Below are 6,185 nucleotides of genomic sequence, written 5' to 3'. Positions count from 1 at the left end.
TTGAGAAAACCGATTCTATGTATGTAACCAGAATGAGTGATGTACATGTGCATCATGGTGTATGGTGCACAACATGTATGATCTTAAACCAATGACATATCCAGGCTTTGTGCTTCTTGGCAGGTTTAAGGAGGGTGCGGCACCCCATGTAGAGGAAGAACCATTTAGCAGAAGAGGAGAATATAACTTAATGTTAATTCTAGTTAACTTTTTCTACATTGAACATATTAAAGGGGTTGTCTCATCTTGGATATTGGAGACATATCGCTAGGATATGTCCCCAATGTCTGATAGATGCGGATCCCACCACCGCATGCGCCTCCGTCCTCCAGTCATTTCCATTGGGGGTGCTGAAAACAGTCGAGCGGCGCTCTTGGCTAATTTCAGAAGTCCCATTGAAATTAATGGGAATCGCACCGTGCAAGTGCCCGCCCCGCTCCATTCACTTCTATGAGGCTGACGGAAATAGCTGAGCGTGTCGCTCGGCTTTCTTCGGCACTTCCATAGGAATGAATGGAGGACGGCTGCGTCCCGTTGCAGGCTACATTCTAAGGATAGGTGCTGGTCCCACCTCTCTAGTGATATGCCCCCAAAGTCCAAGATAAGACGACCTCTTTAAGCATAAGTTGTCTATTTAATATACTTTGGTTTTCAGATTTTCACAATTTTTAAGACCTCTACTTGCTGTCACTGAATGGAATCATTATTGTTCAGATCCAAAAGCTGAAAGCCTGTTCTTATTATATCCTTGGCACACTAACAGGGCATGCACACAGCAAACCTGCTGCATTACAGGCTTAAAGGGGTTTTCCAGGCTTTTCATATTGATGACCGATCCTTGGGTCAGCTGTTTGAGGAGAAGGCGCGCGTCGTGCTCACGTATCGTCTCCTGTCTCTCTTCCTGCTCGCCGCTGCTATATCGACAGCAGACCCGTCATACAGCTGATGGGCGGGGGTGCCAGGTGTCGGACCCCTGCCGATCTCATATTGATGACCTATCCTATGAAAAGCCTGGAAAACTTCTTATGAAAAGCCTGGAGAACTTAGTGTGTTGCCATAGGGTGACACTTTGAGAAGTGACAGGAGGACGCACTATGGTGTGGAGTTTGCCACCAGAGACAGAAGCGCCTGTTTTATTTTTCATGACCATTGGCGCAGTTCCCTGCCCCATTCTTTGCAGCTCTTCTTGGGAGGTCTTGAACAGGTTCTTACCACTGAACAGCAAACGGAATAACAACCTTCCTTCAGAGGCCCCATAATAGCTCTATGGCACATACTGTATACCCTTGTGCAGCTAGCAGCGTCTTGAAGGAATACTTCTAGGTGAGAATACCCTTCCATAGCAGCTTAAGATCCAAGGATGTAAACGCTTTCAGCCTCTACATACAAGCAAATATGTTTCCATTCACTGATAGTAAGCAGAGATCTTGAAAATGGTGAAGCTTGGGAGCATAGGATGCATTACAAAGTTGCACTTGTTATTATACGATGAGTAATTCAGAATAAACTCTCATCATGATCCTGGGGGCAGAACTGCATACGTGATGATGTTGTGACCAATAGTTGTCATGATTCTTCATTCTATTTAATGCTTTGCTTATTTCTCTATAACAGACCAAGGAAAACGAGGGGCTCCCAAACCACCCACTATGGCGGAGTTCCTTCCACAGAGCCTTAAGAGACCAACACAAAGGAGGAATCAGAATAGGTGAAGGGCTGGGAATAAACCTTACAGGTGGGTCCTGCCTAAAGGGGATCTGCCTCTAGTCACTTTGTTGCCCTAACTTAAAGGGGTTGTCTCATATGAGAAATTGGCTTATCGCTAGGATATGCGACCAATGTCAGATATGTGTTGGTCCCACCTCTGGGACCCACACCTATCCCCAGAAGGGGGCATCCCCTTTAAGGGAGCAAAATCTAGTGACAGATGGTTCACTTAAAAAGCATCAGCAGGATCAACCCTATTAAACTATAGTATAAATATGCAGCACACAGAATATTCTTTGCAATTTAAAGGTAATTTTATTTAGTGATTTTCACAATAAAAGGTTCATGATCTAGTTTATAGGAAATTAAATGCTGCGTTATTTCGTGATTTTTCACAATAAGAGGTTCATGATCCAGTTCATAGGAAATTAAATGCTGCGTAACCACTATATCCATATATGAGCCGGACGTTTCGGTCCATAGGGACCTTCTTCAGTGGCTTGAAGTTTCTGTGGTCAGAGATAAAGGGATATCTGGATCACGATCTTTCCGAAATGGGGTCACTTCTTGGGGTTTTTAATTTCCGGGGACCTCAAGAATTTTTTTAATGCGACATGACAGCTAAAATCCATGTCTGCCAATTAAGGCCTGCAAAAACCATATTTTGCACTTTGCCTCTAGAGACCTGCGGTGCGCCCAAACAGCAGGTTACAAGCATATTTGGGGTGTTTGCAAAATGGGGAACATATACTGGGGTGCATTTTCACCTTTGACCCCTTGCAAATTAGAAAAACTGGGTTCTGCTAGTATTTTTTTTTTTTCATTTTCACAAATGTGTGCTTTGAAATGCTTTAACAAGAGTTTCTGCCTTCTGTGAGACACCTGTTTGTTGAAAAGTACCCTTTCCACCACTTAAAATGTGCTCTTTCCAAAAAGGGGTCACTTCTTGGGGTTTTTAATTTCTGGGGACCTCAGGAATTTATTTAATGCGATATAGCAGCTAAAATCCAAATCTGCCAATTCAGGCCTGTCAGCAAAATTCATATTTTGCTGTTTGAATCTAGAGCCCTGCTGTGCGCCCATACATAATGTATGGCCATATTCGGGCGGAAATGGGTTAACAAAATGTGGGGTGCATTTTGTCCTGTTACCCCTTGTGAGAGTGAAAAATGTGGGTGTAAAGCAACTTTGTCTGGAAATTTTTTTAATTTTTCCTTTTCACAGCCAAGCGTTTCCTAATTCTGTGAAACGCCTGATGGGTCAAAGTGCTCACTACACACCTTGAAATATTCCTTGAGGAGTGTAGTTTCCGGAATGGGGTCACATTTTGGGGGTTTCCACTGCAGGGCCACCTCAGGGTGTCTTCATATGTGACATAGCTCCCAATTACAATTCCAGTAAATCCGCTCTCCAAAAGCCATACGGTGCTCAACAAACAATGATGCAGTGAGGTACAATTCCCGACTGTAACAAACTATACATAGTTGGCAGGAAGTACAAAGATTATTGTAAACATGTAATGTTTACAATAAACAGTGCATGGTATTTACTTCGCAAAAAAGGGGAATGCTGCGAAGAAGGAAAGCGCATCAAATATACGGTGATAAGCGAGTTAGTACACTAGAAGGAATATACCACATCATGCGATGTCGGAAACAGACACAGTGTAATAATAAAGGGGGGGGATAAGGCAAATACAAGTAGTGTGAAAGAAAAAATGGGAGAAAATAAGGGTTAGATGGGGGGGAAGGGGGGGCTGTCACTTACTTGTCCTGTTTAAGAGGAAGGATTGGAGTTTATAAATTGGATTCTTTTTTCAGCAAAGAAGTTGTTCAGAGTATTTCCCTGACTATAAGGCCTCATGCACACGACCGTTGTTTTGGACCGCATCCGAGCCGCCGTTTTTGCGGCTCGGATGCGGACCCATTCACTTCAATGGGGCCGCAAAAGATGCGGACAGCACCTTCGGCGGATATTAGCTACTCACAAATGGCACCCTTACAAACTCCAGCTACTGCAGCATCTCAACGAGGATGACCCAGATCGGCGCACTGAATTTGCAGAATGGGCAAAACAAAAATTGGAACAGGACCCTCAGTTTACACAGAAGATTTTGTTCAGTGATGAGGCAAACTTTTATGTGAATGGTGAAGTTAACAAACAAAACCACCGCTCTTGGTCTGACACTAACCCACATTGGATAGATCCCTCCAAGACTGTTGGAACAAAAAAATTGATGGTATGGTGTGGTATATGGGTACAAAGATAGTGGGGCCATTCTTCATCAATGGAAACCTCAAGCCACTGGATATGCGAAATACTACATGATGATGTGTTTCCCTCTTTATGCACTGAAGCTGGCACGGTTCCCTGAGTTTTTCCAGCAAGATGGTGCACCACCACATTATGGATGTCAGCTCCCGAGCATTCCTAGATGAACAGTTTCCTGGAAAGTGGATTGGTCGTCGTGAGCCAGTTGAATGGCCCCCAATGTCTCCCGATCTGACCCCCTTAGACTTTTATCTTTGGGGTTATCTGAAGGCAATTGTCTATGCTGTGAAGATACGAGATGTGCCGCACCTGAAACTACGATTACTGAAGCCTGTGCTAGCATTTCTCCTGCGGTGTTGCTATCAGTGTGTGAAAGTGGAGAAGAGGGTTGCATTGACAATCCAACACAATGGGCAGCACATTGAACACATTTTATAAGTGGTCAGAAACTTGTAAATAACTCATGAAAGAATAACGTTACGTTAAAACCAAGCCACCATTGGTTTTTCTTGTGAAATTCCCAATAAGTTTGATGTGTCACATGACCCTCTTCTATTGAAAAAAACAAAAGTTGATTCAAAATGGCCGCCTTCAAATGGCCGCCATGGTCACCACCCATCTTGAAAAAGTTTCCCCCCTCACATATACTAATGTTCCACAAACAGGAAGTTAATATCACCAACCATTCCCATTATATTAAGGTGTATCCATATAAATGGCCCACCCTGTATAATCTATCTGTGTACTAATATTTTGCTGTTTGCTTTACACATTCACTGCATCGCTCGAGTGTTGCAAGGGAGAAGAGGACACGTCACTGGAAAAGATCCATCTTCGTTGGAGCTGCGTACAAGTCTGGCTGGTCGGGAAGAGGCGATCCGGGAAACAAAGGACCTCCTACAAGCAGCTGCGTAGGACGAAGAGGTACGGCACCAATGAGAAGATGGACGCTCAGCAAAAAGTGAGTATGGACTTATCCACACTGCAAAACTTGAGCAGACAAAGCACTTTCAATCCCATCCTCCCCACCACATACAAGTCAGCAGAAATGCTGTGGTCCGATTTGTTAGCACAGGCTTGTAGCTATGACAAACGGACGGTCTTAAATAATCACCAAACGGCTTCAGATGCTAGCCAAACTTGTGGCATACATTTGAGGTTAGCATCTGCAAGCCAAAGGAAGTTGCGCTGGTGTCTCGGTCAACGGAGACAATTCCTCCGACCATTCACTGCCAGTGCTGTGCCAGTAATTCGGAGCAGGTTTCGGCATTGCGGGTACAGCTGGCGGTGAATGTACAGTCTACCGTAGACCGAGATGCGCAGGTGACTAGGTTAGAGTCACAGTTAGTAGAGCTGCAGAGGCAGAAGGAGGAAATTGAGGCTAAGTTGAGTCAAGGCTTCAAGGAGCGGACTGCCTGTACTGATGTGACGGTAGCCAAATTGAAGGCTCAGGTTGCTGGAAGATCCCAGATAATGACTGCATGCAACAGGTCATCAACAATTTGGTGCCGGCCCTTTCTTTTTCCGTAAAGTCAGGGGCGGTAGTCTGAAGGGAGAGAAAGTCACTCATTCACTGTAGTGAGAGAAGAGGGAACCCATGGCAGAATCTGTAGGCAGAGGATGAGCAGAGGTTAAGTCACAAAGTCCTCCGCATTACTGTAAAAAGTTTGGTATGAAATTTCCAATTGGAGGCAGAAGGAGGAAGCTATCCAGAAATGAAGCTATGCTAAAAACCGGAGAGCTAATTAAGATAGCAGCATCCTGGACACACAGATCTGGCATTTATTGCCTAGAAGGACCATCTAGAGGATTGGCAGACCAACTTACCACAACTTTTAAAAAGTTACTACTAACCTATGTAAAAAAAATAAAAAATCCCATAGCGTTAAAAATGTACTTTGAGCTTCAGGACCAGTGACACTCTTGTCCATCAGGCTGGATCAGGTACTGCAGCTCTGCACCATTTGTAGTGAAAGAATCTAATATGAGACCCAGCAAAGTGGCGCTATTACCATTCTTACACAACCCAATAAATGGTCATCTTGCTTAGTCTTCCACTGCTGTTTTAATGAGGTTCCAGGATAGATGCATTCTGTGAATTTGGCTGAATTATGAAACTCCAGAGACCACAGAAATACAGAAGACAGTTAATTTACCAAAAATTGTCTATTACAACCAATATCTAAGTATTTTTCATACTATTAAAG

At 43.9% G+C, this 6,185-nt stretch overlaps 1 protein-coding gene across 2 annotated transcripts in view; it reads right to left on the bottom strand.

Annotated features, from left to right (window-relative positions):
• Nucleotides 1–6,185, bottom strand: part of GOLGA1 (golgin A1) — a 799,579-nt gene that overhangs the window by 272,873 nt on the left and 520,521 nt on the right. The window lies entirely within an intron of this gene.

Source organism: Bufo bufo, chromosome 8, assembly GCF_905171765.1.
Source record: "Bufo bufo chromosome 8, aBufBuf1.1, whole genome shotgun sequence".
NCBI lineage: Eukaryota > Metazoa > Chordata > Amphibia > Anura > Bufonidae > Bufo > Bufo bufo.
Note: the sequence above shows the minus strand (reverse complement) of the source record. Positions and strands in the feature narration are given on the sequence as shown.